We start from the raw sequence: 13,570 nt of genomic DNA, 5'->3' as shown, positions 1-13,570 counted from the left end.
AAAGCAAAGAAGGATTTTACACCTAAAATCATTTTTCTAGGCTCCTATGCCCCTGACCTTCCTGGAAATCAATGCGAGGTACCTGCAGATGAATCATGAGCCATATCTGGGCGCCCTCTGGAACTCCGAGACACAGGTCACTATGCTCATGAGAGAACTCAGAGCTAAAAATAAGAGTGATGGGTGTCTGAAATGATTCTTAGATAATCTCTTCAAAGATGCTTGGGAAATAAAGGTCAGCTCATAATCAGGGTCCTGTCACTTCATGACCCCCCATCCTATGAGGAAAAGTTTCCTCTCAAAAATTTTGAGTTACTTTGTTATCTTTTTCTGCTTAAAAATTTAACATGACAGTGCATCCTATTTATGCCAAGTCTTGATAAGTCTCTGTGAACCCACATTTTCTTTGGAGGTCTGATTTCCCTCTGCTTGATACGCACATATTTGGCTTTGATCAAGCATCAAGGACTCGCAGGAATTATCGAATTTGATAACTAACAAGAAGTTAAGAGATTTAATAGATTAGTTCTTCATGTTAATGGCTGAGGAAACTGAGGCACCTAACTTGCTCAACGCCAGACGAGTCATTGGCAGTTCCCAGACTGAAATTCAGGTTATCTGTCCCTTAGATGAGTGCACTTTCCACTAGTGTTGACCTGAATGTTGAGGTCAGGTGTAGGTAATACCCACCCGAGAGGTGTATGAAATCCAGTCCTTCAAATCAGCCATATTAGCCTGTTCGTTACACGCCCACAAAGCAATTGGTTCAGTGATGGAATATTTCACTATAAAGAAGGCTGTAATTTCACAGAAAAGGGCATAGCAAAACCTCACATGAGATACCCTGGTCTGTGTTTTCATGCAGAAGTGTGTATTTGTTGTAGAAATGGGGAAATGGCAAGTACTCTAGAATGTTAAAGTTAGAAGGAACTTTAGAAGTCTTCTAGGATAGCAGCTTTCAAGCTTTTGTGCTTTTTTAGGATGATAATACTATTTTCTATAGATAATCTTAAATGGGACTTCAATATATAAAGCAGATAAAAGAGGGACTTCACTGCTTGAAATAAATAGGTGGTCTAATATAACAATAGGTGGTCTATTCATATAGCCTTTCTCTGAACCCCTAAAGTAGCTTCTAAAATACTTCTTTGAGACAAAACTTGAAAGTCACAAATGTGGCCCACAACTTTCATTTTATCAATATGGACATTAATGTCCAAAAAAGGGGTCTGGCTGGCTTAAGGGGAAATGCAATGTGTATAGTAGAATTATTTCTAAAGGAGTGAGGAAATGTTTCTGACCCTTAAAAAAAAAAGTTTTCTAATTACACAAGTAACACAGGAACACATTTTATTGTGAAAGACTAAACAATAAGGATGTATGTAGGCTAAATTGTTACAGTGTCCTCCCACAATCCTATTCTCCTTCCCAGAGTTAGCAACTGATAACATTTTTGGTTTTACCTAACTTGAGTAATCTTTTTAAAGGGTATTTTAGCCCATTCACGTTTATTGTGATTTTAAAATATATATAGTCTTACTCCTTTCATCTTATTTTGTTTTATTTTTATAATGTTTCTTTTTCCTTTTCTGGCCTTTTATTGGATTTAATAGTTTTCTTTCTGTCATGTTTTTCTCTTATGACTTAGAAATTATTTTCTTCCTCTAACTTGAAAACTAATGCATATATATATATATACACACACACATATTTAATTTGTAGCCATATTTTGTTTCTTCTATGAGATGAGCAACTTATGAGACCCTCAGCACACTTTCACCATCACCACCTTGCCCTCTTCCTTCACCTTGACCTTGCAGTTACACACCTGCCCATTACCTCTCATATGTAGATTATCTGGGATTTCAGTTCCAGGTTGTAATTAGTTTTGTTAATTAGGCATCGGTAGTTATTTAAACCAAATTATAAATGTTACTACTTTCCTCATTCAACTACTATTTCTTGTATTTTTTTATCTTACATTTTTAACTCTATGTGTGTGTGTGTGTGTGTGTGTGTGTGTATGTGTGTGTGTGTGATAGAATGCATTCTTAATGCATTGAGAGGGTCTATTGTAAATGAACTAAATTCTCACATAATTGAAAAGGTCTTTGTATTAGTTTTATAAAACTGCCATAAAAAATACCATATACTGGGTGGTTTAAACTGCAGAAATTATATTCCCACAATTCTAGGGGCTAGAAGTTCAAGATCAAGCTGTGAGCAGGGTTGGTTTCTTCTGAGGCCTGTCTCCTTGGCTTGTAGCTGGTCATCTTCTGCACAGTGTTTTCAGATGGTCTTTCCCCAGCTGTGTTCTAATTTCCTCTTTTTATAAGGACACCAGTCATGTTGCATTAGGTCCCACTCACAGACTTCATTTTTACTTTTAAAAGCTCTATCTTCAAATACAGTCACATTCTGAGGTAGTTGGGGTTAGGACTTTGACAGATGAATGTGGGGGAGATAGAATTCAGCCCATAACAGTCTCATTTTTGCCTTACACTTGCATGCTAGCTCAGCAATCTCTAGAGTTGCACTGTCCAAAGCAGTAGCCAGTAGTCACATATGGCTAAATTGAAATCATTTAAAATTAAATAAAGTTAAAAATTCAGCTCCTCACTCACAGTAGCCATACTCTAAGTGCTTAATACCCGCATGTGGCTCAGGCCTGCACCCTGAACAGCATAGACAGAGCGTGTTTCCATCACCGCAGAAGTTCTGTTAGATAGCACTGCTCCAGAGCTGCTGCTTCTGAAAAATGAAGCAAATCCCTTTTGCATTCTATGAGAAATAAACAATATTAAGCATGTGTTGGACACCTCGCAGGGTGTTCAATCAATGTTAGCTGAATGGTGACTCAGCAGTAAGCAAATGGTAATACTGGGACTAGACCCCACCGTTCCTGCCCCATTGTTCCCCCGGAGTAGCCATAAGTGAGTAAGCTGTTGTGCAACAGGATACAAAGAAGACCAGGCAAGGGAGTGAGATGGAACGGCGAGGGCAGTCTTCCCACATGCACGCCTTAGCACAGTCTCTTCATACCCCAAATCAGAATAAGCACCGTTCTATTTAATTCTCTCAGTCGCTTTGTAAAGACATTATTACACCCATTGTATGAGTGAGGAATGAAATAAATACAGCTCGTGAAGGCTCAGTAACCCCCAAGGCCACACAGTGGAGTCAACGGTGTGTCAGTGGCAGTGTCAAGACTAGAGTTGCTCCCTCCCCTTCGTTCTCCTAGAATAACTAAAAGCTGGAAAGTCATTGGGAAAACAGATCACTTAGCAGACAGGGAAATTCAATCCCAGGTCAAACTTCAAATCCCTTCTACAACATTGGTTCCCAAATTCATTTGTCCATGGCCCCCTCAGTAAACATTTTTAAGCAACACAGACATATATTTGTACATATGTGTATGTACCTATATATTAAAAACATATTACTGTGCTATTATATACATTATAAAACATACTCTAAGCTATGCACTGAAAAGATAAAAATGAGTATAATAAAAGTTCTAATTCTTTTTCTCATGCTCTAGTATTATTTTACATGCTGCCTAGGGCGCTGGCTTCTCTCCCACTTTGGAAACCTCTGCTTTAAACCATGCCATACAAAGAGGGGATATACTGTAGAGAATTTACAGGCCTGGGAGTCTCAGCTTTCATCTGCTCATCCAAACCACTCTGAAAAGAAACGTAATTGGACTATAATGTATGCAGTGTCAGCCATATTCATAAAGTAACCGGGGTTTTCACTGTTTCTATGCACCAGTGGTCAGACATTTGTCATTGGCTCTTATTTCAAAGAGAGAGTTAATTTAAAACTACCGCTCAGAGGTTGCTCCTGGCCACGCGTCCCATCCATGAAAGACAGGGAAATGGGCAGAGACACTTAAGTGCATCAAGATGGTTCCTTTCTCCCAAGAGATAGAAAACAAATATTGTCATCTTCGCTGAAATGAAGTGAGACTTGGTGAAACAAATAATTGATGTACTTACGTCCTTCAGATTTTTTGTTATTGGCCTCTTTGTTCTCATGTCCACTCATCACTTGCTGATTATAGTGATAACAGCATTCCTTCCATAATACTTTCAGCTTAAAACACTACCAAGTGTTTGATTCTTTCTCAGGTGTGATCTCTCTTCTCTCTCTCTCTCTGTCTCTTTTTCTCTGTTTCTTTCTCTCTCAAGCAGTGGGAAGATACAGGTGTTACTATTCCGTTTTTACAGGTGAAGAATCTGGCTTGAGAGGTGAGGTCCCACAGCTGGTAAGTGGTAAAGCCAGAACTTGAACTGGGTTCTCTGCTCCAGAGCCAGTGCTCTGAGGGAAGTTTTAACTGCTCTGGTCGGCAGTGTGGAGTTGGAGAGAGGACACTCACTGCAGGTCAGAGCACCTGCGCAGCCAAAGTACCAAGTCAACTTCATCTTGCACTGATGGATTAGCAGGGCTCTGTCTACATCAGTGATCCTTTGGGTTCAGGCTGTTTCTACATGCACTGTTTAGCTGGGACAAAGTCTCTCGAGAAGCCCAAAGCAGCACAAGTGGGTATCACAGGGCCAGCAAATTAATAAATGCAAATCAACTCAGAGGTTCAGAGGTGACTCAATGGGATCATCTTGGGAGATATTTCCGTAGTTTGAGTAGCATCTGTCACTGTTCACCTGTGTCAACAACAGATACTTAAGAAATGTTTTTGAATCCAGCCCTTCTTTATCCTCCTGCTCCTTTTATTGCCCTGGTTCAGATGTCTCACCTAGACGTTTTTTTAAAAAAATTTTATTGCAGCATAGTTGATTTACAGTGTTAGTTTTGGGTGTACAACAATGTGATTCAGTTATACATATACATTCATATGTATTTTTTCTTTTCAGCATCTTAGACTTTTTCAGAAGCTTCCCACTCAGTTTCCCTACCTCTCTTCCATCTCACTCTGCTACTAGAGTCTTCATTCGAAACACAGATCTGATGATGGCAGCCTCCAGCTTAAAAACCCCATTAGCATGCGATCATATTAAAAATTTTCAACATGGCATTCAAGTTTCTTCATCTTACCCCAAATTAACTTTCCAACTTTTTCTCCCACCACTCCACTTTCCTTTATCCTATCTTCCAGCCTCTCCAGCCTAATCACTGTTCTCCAAAAATAGCCAGCTCTCTCATGCCTCTCTGCTTTGCTCATGCTCCAGCCTCTGCCTGGAATGTCCTCCCCCTTCTTAACCTACCCCCTGGGGTGGAATCTTCTTCATCCTTCCATGAGCAGCTCAAATGTTGTCTCTTCAGTGCAGGCCTCCACCCCCCCAACCCCCCGTCCCCTTTCGGAGTAGGACATGCCACTCTCCACAACGGCCCCCAGACACTCCTCTCACACTTCTCATCTAATAAACTTTGGCTGGTTTTTCACATGTCATTTTATCTCATTAGATGGTAAACTCCTTAGGGGAGCAGAAAGCATCTTACTCTTCTTTGTGTCCTCCGTGTTGGCGCCTATAGGCACTTGAAAATTTTGGGTCGAATTTATTCATCTAACTGGGTGGTTTTGAAAGGTCTCAGAAGGGCTAAATTCCTACCAGATCTGAGATAAGCAGCAAAAGATAAAGCAGAAAATCAACAAGAAGAAATTGCTTATCTGAGCACACAGCCACTCCATCAAAATGTTAGAATAAGGATTGGTTAGTTTTTGGAACAGTTGGAAGCCTTTTATTGGCTTTACCAAAAAGTTCATGCTGTGCCTAAAGTGTAATCACACCATATTGAAATGGCCAGATATGGGTTTCTAGTCTTACCTCTGCCGTTAATTGAGCTGTGTGCCCTTCAGTGAGGCAGTCCCCCTTTCTGATTTCTTTATTTACAAAATGTTCATCCTGGTCAGAATGACTTTTCAGGGGTCTCCTAATTCTAGAATTTGAAGATTCTTACTTTCTAGTTAGGAAAACTCAGTCTTATTTCCCTTTGAGTGTGATGGTCCTTTAGCAACAAGAACAAATGTTCTATATTGTCATAGAACACCTTTCTCCTCCTGGGGACCCATTACATAAAATTGGGGTATTAGAAAGAGTACAAAATATTTTATCAAGTGAGAGTTCCTGATACAGGGAAAAAAACAAAAGTAAAAGCAAAAACAACCAACAAAAGAAACTTCTTACTGCCCAAAACATCAGGGCTCTGGCCCTTTAAAGTTGAAAGGGCACTCAGAAGGCTAAGAAAGAGACCTCAGAAAGATTAGTTCATCTGATGGGTTCATAAAGATGGAGGAGAGAATAGAGTGGTCACACATGAAGATGGTTTGGAGAGGAAGGAGAAAATGCTTGGAAGTTGAGTCTTAAACTCAGATCTTGAGGGAAGATATTCTATGATATGTCACAGGTACAAAGAGAATTAGAAATCTTCAAGGTGGTGAGTGCAGCTGTGTCACTGGCTCCTGTTAGATGCTGTGACAATTTCCTTTTGTGTAACAGGAAACTCAAAAGCCCTCTAATATTCTGAAATGCTATCCTGCCGTTTTTTTAAAAGTAGGCTTTATTTTTTAAGAGCAATTTTAGGTTCACAGTAAACTTGAGTGGGAGGTACAGAGAGTTTCTGTGTACCCTCTGTCCCCACTTGCACAGTCTCTTCCATCATCAGTATCCTGCACACAGTGGTATGTTTTTTGCAGTCAGTGAACCTACACTGACACATCATTATCATCCAAACTCTGTACATTAGGGTTCACTCTCGATGTTTTACATTCTAGGAGTTTTGACAAATGTATAATGAGATGTATCCACCATCATAGTATCATATAGAATAGTTTCCATGCCGTGTAAATCCTCTGTGCTATGTTTATTCGACCCTCTTTCCCCCCAACTTCTGGAAACCACTGATCTTTTTATTGTCTCCATAGTTTTGCCTTTTCTGGAATGTCACATAGTTGGAATCATACAGTATGCAACCTTTTCTGATTGGCTTCTTTCACTTAGTAATATGCATTTAAGCTTCCTCCATGTCTTTTCATGGATTGTTAGGTCATATATTTTTAGCGCTGAATAATATTCCATTGTCTGGATGTACCACAGTTTGTTTAGCTGTCCATCTACTGAAGGACACTTGGTTGCTTCCAAGTTTTGGCAATTATGAATAAAGCTCCTGTAAACATCCACGTGCAGGTTTTTAAAGTTTTCAGTTCCCTTGGGTAGATACCAAGAAGTGCAGTTGCTGGAACATATGGTAAACAATATGTTTAGTTCTGTAAGAAACTGCCAAACTGTCTTCCAAATTAGCTGTATTATTTTGCATTCCCACTAACAAGGAATGAGAGTTCTTGTTGCTCTACATCCTTGCCAGCATTTGGTGTTGTCAGCATTCTGGATTTTGGCCATTCTAAATGGTGTGTAGTGATATTTTATTATTTAATTTTCAGTTCCCTAATAACATATGATGTTGAGGCTCTTTTCATATGTTTATTTGCCATTTGTATGTCTTTGTTGGTGAGGTATCTGTTCAGTTCTTTTGCCTTTTTTTCACTTGGGTTCATTTTCTTATTGTTGAGTTTTTAAGATTTTTTTTAAATGGAGGTACTGGGGATTGAACCCAGGACCTCACGCATGTTAAGCGTACACTCTACCACTGAGCTATACCCTCTCCCCATTTTCTTATTGTTGAGTTTTAAGAGTTCTTTGTATATTTTGGATAATGGTCCTTTATCAGATATGTCTTTTGCAAATGTTTCTTCTTGTCTGAGGTTTGTGTTACTATTCTCTTTTCAGTGTATTCTGCAGAGTTTTTCTCATTTTTGATAGATCCATTCAAGCAAAGTTCTACTTTCAAATTGCTTAACAGAAATCCCACTTAACCAGAAATTTTTTTCTAACCTATAAAAATAGGCTGTGTTTTTTTGTCTTTTCTTGACTTAGGAATTAAAAATAGAAGTCAGAAAAATCATCTATGATCAAATTTGAGTTATAAGTTGCAATGTGTGTTTCAAATATCCATTGAGGGGATGTCTTGGGGTTGGCAGACTTCAACCCAATTTCTTAAATCTACTTTTGCTATATCTGGAATCACAGACCAAGAGATCTTAACTAATGTGCCATAAACCCACAGGAGATAAAACTTACTTCTCACTAAGTATACATACTATAAGGGCAATGTCTGTCAGTTGGAATGTAGGCTAAATAGATGGTGAGATGCTTAGTGTGTGAGGAATAATTTCCCGAGATTAGCTGGAACCTAAGAAAGGTCTCCTGTTTCCTGGAAGATGGGAGGACTTTGCCTCGTAAGTATTTAGAAGAAAGTGGTCAGGACAACAAGGAGCTCTAGTCACAGACATAGTGCTGGATGGGGGCCAAGTATACAGTGTGACAACTGTGGATCTTTTTATAGATGTGGATCCTTTTATAGATGCTGAGATATGGTGCTGGTGGTTTGTTGAGGTTATTGTTGACTTGCTCGGTGATATTTTGAGTCTATGAATTCCTTCTAGTGAGTTGTCTCCAAACGCTAGAATTTGAAAGTGCTCTAAGAACTCTTAGAGACTTTGGAGCCAGTACAGTTAGACCGCAAAACTTGGTGATCATGAGACCCTATAATATTTTCAGTCTATAAAGTAAGATTGCTTTCTTCATTCTCTGCCAGATGTGTTGAGGCAGATATCACGGGACCCAGCTTCAGTAAAAATGTTTTCCTTCTCGGTCATATGCTAGCTGAAAATTGAATATCATGTTCTGGAGATTGGGAAGAAATACTGAAAATAAAGATCATGTTCTAAGGAGTGATAAAGAATCCTAAAAACATGCCGTGTGAGGAATAGCTCAAGGAGACAGACACATATACTCAGAGAAGAATTGGTGATGGTGAGAATAGGAAAATATATAGCAAATCTTCAAATACCTGATGAACTGTCATATATGTAAGGAAGGAATAAATTTGTTCCAAGAAAAAACTAGGACCAATAAAAATAGACATTGTAGATAGGCTGATATTATTTCAATATATATAAAAAAATCTTTGATCCATCTAATAACACGGTGAATCCTTTTTCCTTTTATGGCAGTGATAGAAAGTAAAAGAGTTTTTAACAGCCCACCATGGAAAAGAGTAGCCCAATGACTTGTGCCTGCCTGTGGGCTGAGATGTTTCTCTCAGATGATTCTCTCAGAATTTTAACCCACAGACGTTCACACAATTCTAAGCACCTGGGGTGCCTTCTAGGCAACGGGAAGAGAAAGAAGAGAGAAAAATAATAGAAATCCCTCTTACACTCTTCGGACCCTTGGGACGCCTTTTCCCAATTCTTGTAAACCGGGAGATGGTTGTTTGAGTTTTGGGTGCCCACACCGCTGCTGCTGCCAGGGTGACAGTGAAGCTTAAGGACTAGGGCTGGCACTGAGGTCTGGGAGGAGAAAAAAAAACCAGAAAAATTAGAGGGATTCTCTTCATACTCTTCAGTTTTAGGGCCCCCTTTCTTGATCCTCTGGCTGAAAAAGGGGGTTTCTTTCAGATTTTTTTGCTGTCTACTCCTGTAGCACAGTTCTAGGACTCAGCCCATCCTCCCATCAAAGCCAAGAGATAAAGGAAAGAAAAACCAAGTCACCTCACTGCCGTACCAGTTGTCCAAGTTTTGACTTCTCTTCTCAATCAATTAGCTACTGTTTACTTTTCAGAGTCCTCGGACAATTGCTTTTGTATTCTATCCAGAGGTTTTAGTTATCATCAGTGGGATAGATAGGCTGTAATTGGCTTACTCTGTCTTGATTAGCACTAGAAGTTCTGTAATAACAATTTAAATACTGGATGATGACTCTTCCAGATCGTTATTCTCAAACCTAGCAACAAATCTGAATTAGCTGGGAAACTTAAAAAAATATAGATTTCAGGGCTCTACCCCAGACTCATCTCTGAGGATGGGAACCCAAGATGCTTCTGAGTTTCTGATGTAGCCAACCTGGCACCGGTTTTTGAGGGGCCCAGAGTTAGGGTCCAAGCTGGAAGTGTGAGAACCCCTGGGTGAGGTCCTTTCCAACCCCGAGGTCCTCAGGCTCTGTGTTATCCAGACTATCCCATTCAGAAAGCTGCATATTAAGGGAGGTGCCTGTCTATTCACTTCCCTCAAACTTTTAACTGAAGCTCTAGATCACATATATCATCTCAAATAATGTCACAAAGCAGACTGAAAATATAGAACTGATAGGCAAAGTCAAGGTATTAAAACCAACAGGAGAACAAATGGATTCCCAATCTGTAAGATTAGTTTCACGGAAATTACAACTTCTTGCAATAACAGCGGCAGTAAATTCTAAATCTGCTTTATGTGGTGTTGGCCAGGAGGAAGACCATGTGTAACAAGTCTGAGGATTAGTGGTTTCATTGAGTCTCCTTTTCTCCCCAGGATTATCCCTTTCTCATATACTTGACAAAATTCCTTTGGCTGAGTGCAGTTTCTGCTTATGAGCTAGGAATCGTGAGTGACTTTAAATTTGCTTTTCATAAAAATTTATTTCTAGGAGACCTCAGAAATCATTTCCTTGAGCTCACTGCTCTAATGATAGAAGAGGAACCAGTCAGAGAGATTAAGTGCCTTATTTAGGGGGCCAGAGCTGGGACTAGAAGCCAAATGTTGGCTCTGAGGCCATGCATTTTCTATCAGACTGAGCTGACTCAGGTGAGATCTTGGATGCAGAATCTCCTGGCATCTTCACTGAGCCGGATCAGATAGCGGCAGTGGGGAGTGGCTGAGTTCCATGCAATGTATTTGTAAAGGGCACTTTGACCTAAAAATACTTTAGCTCCTGGATTTGTAGTTATGAAAATACTGGCAACCAAAATGACCCACAGCTTATAAAGTGCCAATTTATTGGGCACATCCTATTCTCTGGGCACTGGGACCTAGACAGCCCCTGGCCATTTCTGGAACTGCCCCCCTCTGCCCCATTTCCTCTCAAATGTGCCCCATGATATCGTATACTCAGGGTTTAATCAGCAGAGCAGAACCATGATGAATTATGAAGTAAGGAATTTTTTTTTTTTTACAGGAATTAGACCTTGCACAATTGTTGGAGGAGCTGGGAGAGTGAAGGTTTCAAAGGGTGGGTTGGAAAATCAGAGCTGTCACCAACCAGTCAGTCCAGGGAGCCAAGCATTCCTCTTTTGGCGAACTCAAAGGCACAACCATAACATGGTGGGGTTTTTGTGAAATGGTGTTCTGGCTTCAGCAACTTGATTCAGTATAAATCACTATAGGTAGAGAGCCTGAAATAGACATTGCTGTCACACCTCGAGAGCAGTGCACCTGAGCTCTGTTCTGCTTTGTCACAAACAGTCTGGAATCAGCATGTTTCAGCACAGTCTGAAAATGTGTGAAGCTTTCATGTCTGGAGCCTGGTGCTCTGGAATCAGCGCAGCTTTGCCGCCAGGGGCAGAGATGCAGGTCCACGCTGGCTTTGCACACTTCCTGTATAATTGGGACACGCTCCTTATCCTTTCTGAAATTAGCTTCCTCATTTGCAAAATGGGGCCAATAGTAACCACCTCGTAATATTGTTTTGGAGTGGGTAGATGCTCAATAAAAAAGATTCCTTTTATCTCTTGAGTCCCACCCTTTCCCCTCATATATCTAGGACATGTAGTGTTCCTCAGAATATCTCAATACCTATATGTAAGACACATATTTATGTATGCTTATCATTAAGAAATGCCCTTATTGTCTAAGTGCTGGATTTTGATAATGAATATAGATATATAATTTATAGTCAGCATTCCTGGCACTCTGTTATGTCCCAGATTTCCAGTGTCAACAAGTTTGGACTTGTGTGGACAGTGAGAAGGACCACTGTTTGGCAAGAGAAACACCTGAGATAAAGCTCATGGTCTTTACCTCAAAGGAGAGAAATAGAATGCACCTTAAGTAGTTAGAAATCTAATGACTCGGAATGGTTTATAAAAGCTAAATGTGGTGACAGCAGTAACGTGGAATCCTTCAGTTGTCCTGGGTTAGAGGAGAGATTGATCATGAGGGTACAGAGAAGAAGCAAGTTGAAGCTGATATCAAAGTTGGAGACAGAGAACCATAAAAACAGAACTTGAAAAGCTTGATATCCTGGGGCCATTAATTTCAGGAAGATACAAACCTACTTATTTAATAGCCCTTGAGGGCATTATTGTATCATGGATGGCCTAAATTGTTTGTTTGTTGAATCTGAATTTAATAAAATAGTGCTCACAAGTTTCTGAAACATGAAGAAAAGTTTAAATTATATTCAAAGTACTCTGTTTAGGAATCTGGGAAGCTATCTTTTCATTTTTGAAAGATTTCAATCAGTAATTAAAATTAAAATGTTTTTATTCAGGGTAAACTTCTGGAAGATTCACACACAGAGGATCTTATATTATCGAAAGTAGGATAATTGGCTTTGTTTTGCATAACACAGTGCTGAGCACGTGGTAAAACTGAATACTTTGTGTGTGTGTGATGAAACCTGGGATTGAACCAGAACTTTTAAAATAGATTTCAGTATATATAGGGCAAGCCAGACTCTGAGCCTAACTAATGGGATATGGAAGATTCCTTTGCAGACTTTCAGAAATGTAGTTTCTTGACTGTTGAAGGACACGAATAATGTATTCCCTATTTTTCTCCAAATTATTGATAATCATGACAAGCCCAAATTAGTTACTGATCCAATTGAGCAAGTAATTGATCTGAATGCACTCAATAAAACACTGAGATATAAAATCACTTCTTTAAAAGTTGATTAAAAGGTTGATACTTTTTTTTCAACCTTGAACAATAACACTTTTCTTTCCAGCTAATCTCTTATTTTAGGCTCTCAAGATTTAAAAACTACCAGTTGGTGATAAATATGGTAAAGAATCTGGAGTCAGCCCACACTCATCTATATAATTAATAGGATTGCTCAGACAGCTTATCTGCTTAAATTCTGAAAATCTCTTTATCTGCAGAAACACTAATCTCTTGAAAAAGAACAAGGCTGAGGAGACTTGTTTTAAAGCTGGGTTTAAACATTTTTTTTTTTTTTGCATCAAATTCTATTGCTCTGGTTCTTGGGTGACTTGTACCTCTTCTTTCAACTATTACCCTTTAGGCATTTTAAGTGGCATGTTGCCTTCACCTGAATGCACCTGAGTTGCTTGCATTTTCTGGTGACGTAATCATTTCTTAAGGCCTCTTCCATTCAGCCTTTGGCTGGATTTCACCAGGCCCAGGGAACAGAGAACTAACGGGTCTGGGAACTGGGGTGCCTTGACTCTGGGTTTCACTCTGTGATTTGATGAGTCCATTGGTTACCAGGCACAGGCATGATGGGCAACTTTAAGCAAAGGAAACCTCTTGGAAGGCTAACAAACGTCCACAGGATCAGTGGATGACTGGAAATCAGGCTTGAACCTGGGCAGGTGCTGTGGTCTTTCCAGAGGCTGGGAAGCAGGAACTCCAGCAAGTGTTGCAGCCGGGACAGAATGGTAAGAACGCCCTGGGAGGATGAAATGGAACGTCAGAGTCCAGGGAGGCGGGCCTAGACTGGATGACAAGCCCACTCTTGCAAGATATGGGTTGGGACCCCCCAGGTACCGTCCA

The 13,570-nt window shown here is 39.9% G+C and overlaps 1 protein-coding gene and 1 non-coding gene across 7 annotated transcripts in view; one reads left to right on the top strand and one right to left on the bottom strand.

Moving 5' to 3' along the window:
* The window catches only part of LOC116666417, a 50,303-nt gene that overhangs the window by 19,745 nt on the left and 16,988 nt on the right, over positions 1-13,570 (top strand). The window contains exon 1 of one of the 6 annotated variants that reach the window (XR_004323259.1): positions 13,286-13,455. The exons of the other annotated variants lie outside the window; for them this stretch is intronic. The gene's annotated coding sequence lies outside the window, so the exon portion shown is untranslated. Of the gene's footprint in view, positions 1-13,285; positions 13,456-13,570 lie in introns of those variants that run through there. 6 annotated transcript variants of the gene reach the window in all.
* On the bottom strand, positions 7,549-7,620 carry TRNAV-AAC. The gene has a single exon. It is a non-coding gene; the product is annotated as a tRNA-Val (tRNA).

The sequence above is a fragment of the Camelus ferus genome, chromosome 10, assembly GCF_009834535.1.
Source record: "Camelus ferus isolate YT-003-E chromosome 10, BCGSAC_Cfer_1.0, whole genome shotgun sequence".
Lineage (NCBI taxonomy): Eukaryota > Metazoa > Chordata > Mammalia > Artiodactyla > Camelidae > Camelus > Camelus ferus.
Note: the sequence above shows the minus strand (reverse complement) of the source record. Positions and strands in the feature narration are given on the sequence as shown.